Source organism: Sphaerodactylus townsendi, linkage group LG03 (genome assembly GCF_021028975.2).
Source record: "Sphaerodactylus townsendi isolate TG3544 linkage group LG03, MPM_Stown_v2.3, whole genome shotgun sequence".
Lineage (NCBI taxonomy): Eukaryota > Metazoa > Chordata > Lepidosauria > Squamata > Sphaerodactylidae > Sphaerodactylus > Sphaerodactylus townsendi.
Window position 1 is genome coordinate 90,369,177 of NC_059427.1, and position 13,864 is coordinate 90,383,040.

Below are 13,864 nucleotides of genomic sequence, written 5' to 3' on the forward strand. Positions count from 1 at the left end.
CAAATCAAGCAAAGATTGATGGTTTCCCAAATCAAGCTGAAAAACAAACACTTGTTATTGCAGTAGTTCTCTCTCTGTTTACCTGTTGTCACAATCTGCATCCAAACCCAGTGGCAAAGCATCTGAAGGTCACAGGCTCAATCTTCTCTGACCCAATGTAAGACATCTTCATGCATTCTAGTAAAGGCTGACCTTGACCTCACTTTTTGCCGTTGGCTTCTGCTCATGGATATACTCACTTCAGTGCCTGTTCTGATCGCAAGCTTGCTTCATGCCAGAGGCTCTGGCTCTGCATGTTGAATGGCAACTAGGCTCTGTTTGTCACCAAGGCAAAAAAAGAGAAAGAAAATGTTTTATGTACTGTAGCCAAGGGACTGAGCTAGGCTGGAGAAAAACTGGTTATGCAGGATTGAAAACAGAAGCTGCATGTGCATGGTGCCACCCCAATGATGTGACAGTAAATCCTCCTGCTCCCTCCGCTGTAGATACACTGCATTTAAATAACATTATTTTAAAAAATAATGTGAAAATTAATTGTAAAAATTCTTTTAAAATCAAAAGGAGTCTGCAGGAGGAGCAATACAGTTGGCTAAGCTGGTGTCATGTACCATCCACTTTCTAGAGCAGGGATGGTCAAACAATGACTCCAGTGGTGTAGCAAGGGAGCATAGGGGGTGCTAGAGCCCTAAGCAGCACTTCCTTGGGGGTGCCTGGGGCCACACCCCTTGCAACTGTGCCCTGGCCTGAACTCTGAGTTTGGGGTAAGGATGCAGTTGAACGCCAGTGAGCAGAACACACGCCACCCCAGTCTCCTGAGCACAGTGGTTGGACTCGGAGGCAGAAGTGTCTCTCTCACAGAAATTGATCTTAGGACCTGACAATTTCTAAAAGTAACTCTTCAGCTATGCAGAGACCTGAATTGGATCCAGACTGTGGGATGGTGGTTTTCCTGGGGCTATTTCAGGCCAGGAAAACAGCATTCAGGGGTAAGGCTTAACTCCCCTTCCCCCCATGTGCAAGGGTCTCAATGCAAACTGGGGGCCCATTCACCTAAAAGTCAAGCTTTAAAAAACTGCCGGGGGTGGAACACAAAACCTATGAGCATGTCTGTTTGGTCCTGAGACTGCAACTCTAAGACCGATTTTACACTCACCCTGTGAGCTTTTGTCTTTTGTTTTTTGTAAAACAGCAGACACATGAGTTTTAAAAGGAGTTTACCAAGTAGCATGTGTAGGTAGAGGGACTGCTATTTGAAAAACAAAAGTTCAAGTCCCTTAATGGACACACAGAAAGAATTCTAGTGACTGACTTCTCTTTACAATTCAGCAATGTGTAAAGCTTGTAACCATATTGTAATTGTAAGCTGCTTTGAGATTCTCTTCAGCAAACATGCTTTGATCTTGCCTTGGACCTAACTGGATAGTTCCTTTGCCCTGGGGGCCTGCTTCTCCAGTAAAATGGGAAATCCAAACCATCCATCTCTAGCACTGGAAGGAACAGGATACCCAGCATTCAATTTGTTTATAGGTTTGTGTGTCAAGAGCCAGAGAAAACCACTCTCACCCCACAGCTGAGGAATACATTCTGAGCTCTTATTTTGTTAATGTTACTTCTGTCTTCACCTTTTGAAACTCTTGGTTACATCCAAACCATGGGTTGGACCTAAAATACCTTCCCTTCTACTCATGGAAGGGTTCTGGTACATGTCAAAGGTGCCATTCTTCTCAGAATGTAGTCTTCTGCTCAGAGAAAGGTACCTTTGGGTCATGAGTTCAATCCAACCCCCCCCCCCTTGTGGCAGCCTGTTGCTCATGTTTTGAACTTGCATTTAATTAGGGATTTTGCATTAAAACTGATGGTAATTCCTTGATGGAAAAGCTACAAAACTAAAGAATGAGCTTTAAAAGAAGTGAAACCTGGAGAAACGGGAAAGTTTGTTTCTTTGAAGTTGTTCCTAAAAATGCAACTGTGACAAATGTTAGCAATTCCATACTTTCCTAAGCCCCCTGTGCTGTCAAAGCAGCAATGCACCTTCCTCCTTCTGCTCTAAACAGCTGTGGCATTCAGGAGATACAGAACCATACTCAGAATTGCATTTTTGGACCATCTCCAGCTCTTCAGGGTCTTTATAATTAATAAAACGTATCGACTAAACCTTTCCTAGAGATCTGGTGCAGCCCTGGCAGGCTGACAAGGAAAGCCTAATGTGTAGCATAAGCAAAGAGCATCATGGAAGCAGCTAGATTGATTCCAAACGTGCTCCAGCTGTTTTAAAGGCTTACGGAGCACTCCTAAAGCCATAGTATTTTCAAGTGCAAGCAGTGCTGTTTATCCCACTTTTTTCCCTGGTGCACTGGCAAGTTCCCAGGGATGCTAATGGGAGTTTCATACTTTCAAAGAACGAAGAGAACTCCTTAGCTAGGGATGGACGATCACAACTGTGCTCCTTAGTCGTGTCCTGTAATTCCTGTTAGGTTGCAAGTGTGCCACAATCTTGAAAATTCAGGCAAAACTTAGAATGTATGAAAAAAAAATCAGCTTACTATACCACACTTCATTTGAGGATGACTACCCCTATATTAGTATTCTGTTAGTATAGAATTAAAATGCCTGGGTAGCCAAAGTACCTGGGTCTGGTACCCACTGGTTTCTTAACCTTAGTCTTCCCATCTTCCCCAATCCACTCCTGTTCTATTTTGACATTCTGCATAACATCCAAAGGGTATAAAGTGCTCTGCTAAATCAGAACTGTTTGGGATGATCACAGGGCAAATTCAGGAATACTGAACAAAAAAGATTAGACCAGAATCTAATGCAAGCAACTTTCTCCACCCAGCATTTCATTTTTTGTTGGCTGTGTACTGCCTCTCTCCAGGGACATATTCATGGATAATGAATGAGGTGTAGTAGCTGTCATCATCAGGGGGAACACTTGTCTCTCCTACAGATCCTGGAAAGTTCTGAAAGTAGACCCATTCCTGCTTCTAAATTCCTCTTCAAAACCAGTATATACTTTGTCTGTATGCTGTAAAATAGATTTGTTCTGAGATAATGTGAAGGAATAGACATCTGGGAGAGATATCCAAGTCTTGTCAGTAGGATTGCTAGTCTAGGTGGTGCCTGGCATTCTTTCAGAATTACAGCCAATTCCCAGTTCCCCTTGAGGAAATGGCATATTTGGAACAAGAAATCAAATCTTTGTTGAGCTCCCTCCCCAACCTCTGCCTTCTCCAGGTTCCATCCCCAAATATTCAGGAATTTCCCAACCTGAAGTTGGCAACTCTGTTAGTAGTAAGACTCTCCTTTATTGTCTCTGTTGCAAGGGTCAGATAGATGTAATTCATTAAGATAATGGCAATCTGGTTTCAATTGATTGTATCTTGTGCATCATCTAAAAATCTCCTCCAACATCATTAATACAAAGACTATCAATGCTTCTTTCTGCTCTCAGCCTTTAAACAGAACTATGATTCTCACTTGAGTTTTGAAGTGAGTTCAACTTTGCTGGCTTTTATCTTTTTAACGAGATGATTTTCCATTGCTCATTTCTTCCCAGGATGTAAATGCTATAAGCTAACACTTGCAGCAGTTCAAATTCAAGTCTGCATGGAATCAACATCAAAAGATGGAATTATCAAGTCTTATGAACTTGTGTGCTCAAAAGTTTGCATAATGTTTTGTTATTTGGTTTGGCACTAATCAAAAGGTACTACATGGAATTTGTTTTTGTTTTTTTGGATTTTTCATGGACCAGCATGGCTGGTTACAACATTAGACTTTGACCTTGGAAGTTGTAACAGAACACTGACTATGTCAACACAGCAAAGATATTGGGACTGCTTGCAATGGGAGCTGCAAAGCAGCCAAAGCATGCCTTTTACAGGAGCAAGAATGTGCACGTTCCAACCTTCAAGGAGGTCATCTTCCAGCAGAACAGAAAAACAAGAGAACCACAGGGGGTGTGTTAAAACAGGCAAAATTATAAATGGGGAATGAAGGACTTTGCATCTATTAATTGTCATTGTTTTGAATAATTATTCAAATAGGGAAAACTTTTTAAAATGGACATATGCATGGATAATGAATGAGGTGTAGTAGCTGTCATCATCAGGGGGAACTTTGCCTGGGGCGCGCGCATGCCTTGTGCCCCTGCCACGGCGCCGTTTGCCCCTACCTGCCCCAGAATGCCCCCAGAACACCCATGCCCCCGCCCTGCTGCTCCCCCAGGGCATCGCACTCCACCTGACCCTGTTGGCGCTACGCCTCTGGTCACCATTGTACCTATGATACATAACTATAGAACACACAATAGTATACTGCAGCAAGTATACTTGCTAGGTGGGGTTGGGTGACAGCACTGCAATAAATCCTATTGTTAGAGCACGGTGGAAAGGGGATGCCATTGCAACTTAAGAAGTAACTAACAGTTCAATCCAGAAATGGGAGGAGGGCTGAAAAGGCTCAGGAGGTGGTATGACCCAGACACCAGCATAAATGCCACTTGTGTCTGCGTATGAAGCATTTATACTGGGACACTTATGCCATTGATTCACCTAGTTCAGTATCTGATTGGCAGTAGCCCTCCAAGGTCTCAGGTGAAGGAAGATCTTTTGCAATCCTTGTGTAATGAGACCCTATGTTATAGCCCTCCCGCTAAGAATGCATATCTGTAGTGCAGACAATCCTGGTTGTTTTGGACATAACCATGGTCCAATTTAAATATTGCTTAGCAAGTTACAAATGGCTGTCCCAGTATTACACTTCTCTATATTCAGTTATAGTTCAGTTAGAGCAGTTATATTCAGCCTGCCAGTTAAGATCCTCCTCTATCTCTGTGCAGAGGTGAGTCAAGTGAGGACCCAACAATGGGTTTTTCCAATGGTAGCTCCTTCCCTAGGATTGTACATTGTTTTTACAAAATGTTTCTAGTTTAAAGGCTGTTATGTGCATCATTTAGGTTGTCCAATGTTTTATGGTTCTGGAGGTTTCGTGGTGAGGTATTTTTGTTTTTTAATGATTTTATCTTGTTTTATTTTATGAGCCACTTGAAGTAGGTCTCTGAAGTCATAACACATAACTATTTTAATAAATAAGAGATTTTTTTTCCTTCAGCAAATAAGGTCCAAGCTAGGGGTGGGGGAACTCCAGCCTTTCCATTTCAACAAGACCCCTTCCTCCATTCTGCACAAAATTGCTCCAAGGCTCAGAGGGAATATGGGTTGTATTTCCACAGTCACACTCTGATTGTACAGAGCTCTGCCATGACTCTGTCAGTACAGCCAGCTGGCACAGAAGCATGATATTTTGCACCTGGGACCCTTCCCCCTGGTGAACAGAACAGGGACTTGAATAAACTATGTTCCTTTAAGGGCAAGTAGCAATGAGATATTGAGCTATAAATATTCATTCCCTTGTATGAGACTGTCACAATATCCCTAAAATGCCCAGAAGGGAAGCTATAAAGGGATAAAAGACAAACAGTTAATAGATGAGTACACTTGGATTTTAGGTGTCCAAATGAAAAAATGATTTGAGCTCTTTCCCCAGATTCCAGTTCAGCTGCAAACCCTTCAGAAACAGCAGCACTCAGGAGAATAAATAGGATTTTCTGTGTCTGAGCATATCTGAAGGTGGAGGCACATTCATAGTGTGGTTGCTCCTTAAATACTCACTGCATGGTATAACCATCCAGCCAAGTACCCAGCTCCAAAGTCAACCCAGTGCTTAACATTACTCATTTTGGCCTGGCTGTCCCTGAAAAAGTAAAGCTTTATCTTAGCTGTACCTCTTCAGACTTCAGGAAAACTAATGTGATAGAATACTTCCCTTTGAACAACAATCTCTAGGAATATAGATAACAAGGGTCCTAGCCTTAGTCTTCTTTCTGACATTTAATTTCCCATGTCCAGGGATTTTTTTTTTCATCAGGGAACATCTCATCCTTTTGAAGTAGTACAGTCTAGAAGTAGATTTACCACCTGAGATCTAAACTCTGAGCCAGTACATTTCTGGGCAAAAAAATGGGATGCTGGCTTTCCTATTTGTATGAGCATTGCAAAGTGTAATGAAAGTTCAGAAGCAGGTCAGCAGTTCATTTCATATGACAAAATGATTATTTTTGATAGCAAGAGCACTTTCTATACTATATGCTGGCTAGTTTATTACTTGTCAGTCCTATATTCTCAGTGAATGGGTTCCATATAGTTTACCCTCAGGTATGGAAGTGAGTGATCTGAACATAACTAAAACAGATTACCAAATGAACAGGTATAACCAATATGCAATCATAATCATCACATTTATTCAGTACTTCTAGAATCCCATGCAAGTTAAACTGGAATGAGTTGTGCTGTTTACTGACTTGCACCAGATGAGAAATAATCTGCAGGAAAGGGACTTGATAGTTTTCAGTTTATAATACAGAAGACAGAATCTAATTTAGATGACAGCTCCCAAATGTCTGAAGGAAAAAAAATGTTATAAAATATCATAATCCTTGCCTGCATTGTGCTCATGTTTGGGAAACAGTTGAGAAAGTCCATGGCCAACCTCCCAGCTGCAGTTACCATGAAAATGCAAGCTGGAACGCATGGTCTTCCATTTGAGAGATATATGGATGTGTTTTCTTTAATTCTAGGGTGGAGCAAAACTAATCCAGAAGCTACGCCAGCAGGCCAGAAAAACAGAGCAGCTGCAGAAAAACAGCAGAGTAACAGCTGAAAACAAAGGGCAATTTCAGCTGGCTGGACCTAGCCCAAAAGCAATGGAATGATGCATATCCACCTCCACCATTAACCCAATTTCTTATGACCAACCCCACTGTAATTGTGCAAGGCTGGTTTTTCTCTAACTAGAATCATGACTCATAAAAAGATGCTGTCTGATATCTGGAATGGATCTGTTTACTAGGTTTATAAAAGCAAATGTTTATGAGAGGCAGCATGGTATAGTATTAAGGTGTTGGACTAGGTAGGAACTGGGAAACCCAGGTTTGAATTCCCACTCTGCTATGGAAACCTGACCTTGGGCCAGTCACGTACTCTCAGTCTTGACCCTGGCAAGTATTTTGATGGGAGACCTCTAAGGAATAGCAGGGGTGTGACACGGGCAAGCAATGGCAAACCACCCCTGAACATCTCTTGCCTTGAAAAACTTATAGTTGCTGTAAGTCAGTTGTGACTTGAAAGCAAAACACACACACACATTGGCATGAGTGGGGTGGACCATATTCTATTTATGCCAATTTCAGATGGAAAGATACTTTTTATATCTTCACAGAATCACATGTACAACCTACATTGCCTCAATAGATGTGATTCAGTAGTTGGGAAAGGGGGGGAAGAAGAAGAGGAGGAGGAGGAGGAGGAGGAGTTTGGATTTATATCCCCCCCTTTCTCTCCTGCAGGAGACTCAAAGGGGCTTACAAGCTCCTTGCCCTTCCCCCCTCACAACAAACACCCTGTGAGGTAGGTGGGGCTGAGAGAGCTCCGAGAAGCTGTGGCTAGCCCAAGGTCACCCAGCTGGCATGTGTGGGAGTGTACAGGCTAATCTGAATTCCCCAGATAAGCCTCCACAGCTCAGGCGGCAGAGCGGGGAATCAAGCCCGGTTCCTCCAGATTAGAAATACGAGCTCTTAACCTCCTACGCCACTGCTGTTCTAGCTCTGAAGAGCTAGATTTGAATCCAATAGCACTTCAGAAACTAACAAGTTTTTTTGGGTATACACTTTCAAAAGTCAAAGCTCCCTTTGTAAGATGCTGATGAAGGCATTGACTTATGAAAGCTTATACGCCCAAAATCTTGTTGTCTCCCAAGTGCTACTGGACCTCAAATTTACTGAAGACCATTATGGCGAATTCTCTAAAACTCAGTTATTTAACAGCTGAATTCTTCAGTCCCCCAGTCTTTTATATTTGTTATTGTTCCACAAGCACATATGTTTTAGTACCAGCGGCACCATTTGGGAAGGAAAGAGCAGTTGTTCTTGGTTCAGATTTAATGTTTAAAACTATGGCTCGTTTTAACTATGGCTAGTTTATGTAAACAGGATTCAGCTCACAGACTATCATTAAAATCTGGTTTGCCTCAATAAATGCTGGTTTCATTACCTTAGTTCTTTCTTTTACCTCCTCCATAGAGACTTGGCTGGTATCCCGACTTGATTGTAATGAGCAGAGCTTCAGGGAATAAGCTAGAATTAAGTGAAATCACTTATAAATCATGCAAAGTTGAAAATGCAATCCTAGACAGAGTTATACTAACTGAAGTCCACTGAATAACTGAGCTTAGAAGGATATAACTGTACTGAGGATTCCCCTAACTATGGTTTTAGGTTAATAAAGCACCTAAAACTATGGTTTCAGATTCCAGTTTGACATACCCTTAATAGTCAAAGTTAGTGAAGTGGCACACATTCAAACCATTGTACTAATTAATTACAGTAGGTTGTTTAATTAAACTATGGTTTTATGTGGCGTTTAAACCTTTTCAATGCCTGTGTGATTGTTATCCAGAAATGTATAGCTCTCTGGTTCATATGAAATAACAACAAAACATGATTTAAAACATGTTTTTGCAGTTCTTTTTGTGACAATCAATAGCAGATTTCTAAACCATTTTTTTAAACAGAAATCTTTGTGCTCCCTCTCACTGAAAGCAAAAATGATATCTATGATTGTGGTGCAAGATCTGATGAAGTTTACAAGAATACAAACTCAGAAGAAAAATGAGAAAAGGCTGGTCCAAAGAGGCCTGTGACACAACCAAGAAGTATTAATGATGGTGAGATACAATACTTAGTTGTAAATGCTGCAAAATATTTCAGGAAGCCATGCAGCATTTACACAGAGCTGAAAGCTTGAAGGTCAACACACATGTGAATGCTCCAGATTTCCCACTGGACTAACACACTGCTATAACCTAAACTATTCCAGATGTCCCAGAGAACCTCTGGCTGATATTCAATAGTGTCTAGAATCCGTATTGCCAAATTCCTTGATAACATCTGCCCAGTGGTGGTCTAGGAAGACTACTTGTTAGAAAAATAAAAGAATGGGGGAAGACCTAGACTGTTGCAGGTCATTTCATAGATATCTTTCGCAGTCTGCATAACATGTGCTAGAAAAACAAATATATTAGCCTCCATTCTTCATAAAATAAGAAAGAATTCTGCTCTAATTAGGAGCAGCTTGTTGTTTGCCTCTAATAAAAAATTTTAGGAGTTACATATAAATATTGTCTCAATAAGAAACTATCTATTGGATTTATTAGAAATATGATTTAAGGGGGATGGTTTCTGATTTGGAATTCATTACAAATATCTTTTTGCTTTTTAATGCTTTACTGAAGTTTACATTTATTTATCATTATGTATGTGCCACTGTAAGTAATTTCAAGGAAAATGTTTAGCCAATTTATTTGTGCCACTGTATGTGCCACTGTAAGTAATTTCAAGGAAAATGTTTAGCCAATTTATTTAAACTGTCATATGCCAGTTTTCTCCTGGAACACAGGACTCAAAGCAGTTTTTGCTCTGTAAAGTAAGACACAATTTAAAATAAGAATATGTGTTGGTAGAAAGTGCGGTCAAGTAGTAGCTGACTTAGGCAATTCCATAGGGTTTTATACGCATGCAAAATCAAAATACATCTATTATGCCCCTATTATTACAAAACACCTCTTTTTAGGAAGTCATGGTGGCAATAAATGGAAAGGGAGAATTGGTCAATCTAAAACTGTCTGTTACGAGTCTTTAGAGAAACACTAACCACACAGAGGAACAACAGCAAACAGAAGAATGATCAATGTATTGTCGAAGGTTTTCATGGCCGGATTAACTAATTGTGGTGGGTTTTCCAGGCTGTATGGCCGTGGTCTGGTGGATCTTGTTATTTGTGTGTTTGTTTATTTTAAAATTTATATCCTGCCCTTCCCAATAGAGTTCATCATAAATCAGATAAAACAATGCAATAAAATCAATTCAGCCCCCTTCCGCACATGCAGAATAAAGCATTTTCAATCCACTTTCACAACTGTTTGCAAGTGGATTTTGCTATTCTGCACAGTCAAATCCAGCTGCAAAGTGCATTGAAAGTGGATTGAAAGTGTATTATTCTGCATGTGCGGAAGGGGCCGTAGACATCCAGCCATAGCAGTTAAAACTTACAACAATAAAGACAAGAAGATAAACAGATGGTGATAAAACCCTTAAAAGACACCCAAGGGAGGTCACGATGTTCCAATCAGGCCGGCTGGCAAGTTCTAAAAGCCTGGCAGAAGAGCTCAGTCTTACAGGCCCTGTGGAACTCACCAATGTCCCACAGGGCCCTGATCTCAGATGGGAGCTCATTCCACCAGGTGAGGGTCAGGTCCAAGAAAGCCCTGGACCTAGTAGTAGCCAGCCAGACCTGTCTAGGGTCGGGGACCTCCAGCAGATTTCCCCCTGATGAAGGGGTCTAGAGGGGCAATATGGGGAGAGGCGGTCCTGCAGGTATGTAGGTCCAAGACCGCTCACAGGCTTAAAAATCAGCACAAGCACCTTGAACCTGATCCAGAACTTAATCAGCAGCCAATGGAGTTGGCACAGGACTGGAGTAATCCAGTCTTCACTATGCACTCCTGAAAGGAGCCTGGCTGCCGTATTTTGAACGAGTTTTAATTTCTGGGTCAGAGCCAAAGAAAGGCCAGCATGCAGCGAGTTACAATAGTCTGTTCTAGAGGTGGCCGTTGCATGGATCACTGTGGCCAACTCAGAGGTAGAGAGGTACGGAGCCAACTACCTTGCCTGTTGCAGGTGGTAAAAAGTAGCCCGGGTAGTTTTCGCCACCTGAGCCTCCAACAACAAGGTGGAGTCCAGGGTAACCCCCAAGCTGTTGACTGATGAGGTCAGATGTAAAGTCTCCCCATCAAGCGTCGGGAGGCAGAGGTCAACCGGCCTCTCTCCCCGACCCACCCACAGGACCTCTGTCTTCGTTGGATTCAGCTTAAGCCTACTCACTTTCAACCAAACACTCACGGCCTCCAAATAACACTGGAGAGCCCCCCGGGACAGAGGCTGGACAGCCCGCCATCAAGAACACGAGCTGGGTGTCATCAGCATACTGATAGCACTGCAACCCTAACTAACCCAGCTAGGGGGCATATGTAGATGTTAAAGAGCGTCATGGAGAGGATCGCTCCCTGCAGCACCCCACATACCATGAGGTGCCAATTAGAGGTCTCACCCCCCATCTTGTTCCTAATGTTTCGCCTGCATCTGTGGCTGGCATCTTCAGAGGTGTATCACAGAGGGAAGTCTGTTACACACTGTGTCCAGTGAGAAGGGAATGTTTTAGTGGGGTATAAATTGTCATGTCCCTGGGTGGGGAACCAATCAGTAAGTGTTTGGGTGGAACTTGCTATGCAAAGGTGTGGTTGATAGTATAGTATTGCAGGCGGGATTTTTCAGTCCAGGGAGTAATTCACATTTGCATTCCCTGCAGCAGCAGTATTGGTGAACACAAATCCTGTTTGGGTGGAGTCCATTGTCCATAGTCCATGAATTTATTCCATGAATTTCCCTTGGCCTTTGCTTCTGGTGTTTTTAAGTACTGGTAGCCAAGAATAGACTCTGAGAATTAACAAAGCTTGACTACCAGTACTTAAAAACATCAGAAGCAAAGGCCAAGAAACATCCCTCTCAAAAGTGAGATGAAATTCTTGAATGTTGGCCATTATATAGACCCAGCTACATGTGATATGGGAATTCCATGATTAGATCTCCCAGTTTGAGTATTTATGGCTTTACAGCAATCTTAATGGAGATGGCTAGGAAATTGGGTTTGTATATTCCCAGCTCTCCTGGGCTGGTTCTGGCCCTTCTGGTAAGAAAAGGCATTTTTTCCCCTTTCCAAAGTTTAAATCAACACAGGGAGTTATTTTGATCAGGAATCCAGCACTCTGCCACACCTCTAATCTAGATCCAGACCTCTTCCCATGGCTATTGTTTGGGACCAAAAATGTGGGAAATTAATAATGGTATAACCTCTGCCTATGTGTGTTCTATAGCACTAGATTAGGAATTGAACTTGCAAGACAATGTAAGTTAAATAGAATTTATGTAAGACAAACTCTTCCACATAGAGAACAATACAACACATAACTAAACATTTGTGTTGGAACAGAACATGTCTATGAATTCAGCTGAGCAACTGGTTTTTGCTTGAAAGAACTTTGTGGTGAGCCAAATCCAATGTCTCCACTTCAGCTCAACAAATGCCAGATTCTTCTAATGAACTTCTCTTGTTAAAAAAGAACTTGATGTCACAGAAACGATCCTACAGTCTTCAGCCTGAGAAATATAGCCTTGCAATAACAATATGATTATTACAATAATACCAGTTAAACTAAATTTAACCTCCCTTTGCAAATAAACTTTTTGCATATATAATTTTTGGTCACCTCATACACCTTATACTTTATTATTAGTCCATCAGGACCCCTCAGTGTGGTTATTGCTTGTTTAAATTGCAATCAGGTGGACATGTAATTGCTGCTTGGATTTATTTAATATGTATTATTATGGTTAATAAATTTTCAAAACATATTCATGTATAAGATGTGAGTTGCCCTGAGCCTGAAAGTGGAGGGGAAGCATATTACATTCAATAAATAAATAGAAATGATAAGAGTGCAAGAAAACTTAATCAGCACACCAGTAGACTCTCTCTGTGGCTGGTCTGCATTCACTTCCTTCCTGGACTAAACCATCTAGTTCCTGGGAGGTGTATTGGCACCAACATAACATTCAGATTTTCCCCAAGTTCACTTGCTAATACTGAGATGACTTTGACCTTGACCTTGAATAAGGCAGCTAGCTGAGTTCAAAAGTGAAGTGATTGTTTTCTGGTCCTCCCTGTACTTTACTGTACTGTGTGTGTCCACTATTTACTAGAAAAAAAGAGTTAAAGATTAGCCTACTTTTAAGATTGTAAATTCTGCACAAATGCAAATCTGACATGGTTCAGATGTGATGGCAAAGCACAGTTTGTCTCTGCGTGAAGAAAACTTGAACTCATTTTCATCTTTCCCTCATTCACTGCCTCTTTCCACACCCATAATGCTCAAGCTAAAAAAGAAGAGTCTAGTGGCACTAGCAGAATTCATTTCAGCACAAACTTTGATAATTACCTTGAAGCAAATTCTGTTAGTTTTTACAGTGCCATTGGACTCATTTTATTTTGCTATTATGAATTAACATGGCTGCTCATCTGGATTATTTATTTATTTATTTATTTATTTATTTATTTATTTATTTATTTATTTATTTATTTACTTATTTTAGGACATTTCTATGCCACTGCTTCAGACTCTTCTCAAGGCATCTTACCAATAAAAATCCTCAAACTGGTTCCCTATTTCCCCCATGCATTATTCTCTTCCCATACTCACTGCATTATTTCTTCCTCCATGTAAATCATGGCGTGCTGTTCCTTCCAAGCTAGGAACTAGGGTCTGTGCACTGCTTCCCCTTAGAACCAGGGCTCATAATGTGAATTAAACCTGTATTTGGAAACTTGACTTGCAAGCAAAGTGCAAATTAGTAACTGAAAGTAATGAGATGCTGGATCTGCCACAAAAGTAAAAGTAGCTGCCTATGCTGCTGTATGAAATAGAAAGAATAGGGTTGCCAGAATCCAGGTGGTAGTTGGAGATCTCCTAAAACTGATCACCTGAGCTTACAACTGATCTCCAGGCAATGGGTCAGTTCACTTGGATAAAACGGCTACTTCAGAAGATAGAATCTATGCATTATACATCATTGAAGGCTATCCCCTCCACAAATGCCATCCTCCTCAGGCTCCATCTCCACACTGTTTGGATACTT

At 41.3% G+C, this 13,864-nt stretch overlaps 1 long non-coding RNA gene across 1 annotated transcript in view; it reads right to left on the reverse strand.

The window, feature by feature from the left end:
* The window catches only part of LOC125428110, a 35,147-nt gene that overhangs the window by 6,720 nt on the left and 14,563 nt on the right, over positions 1-13,864 (reverse strand). Inside the window, exons 3-4 of the long non-coding RNA XR_007243771.1 lie at positions 8,109-8,191; positions 83-314 (exon numbers count right to left, since the gene is read on the reverse strand). This is a non-coding gene — a long non-coding RNA (uncharacterized LOC125428110). The remainder of the gene's footprint in view (positions 1-82; positions 315-8,108; positions 8,192-13,864) is intronic.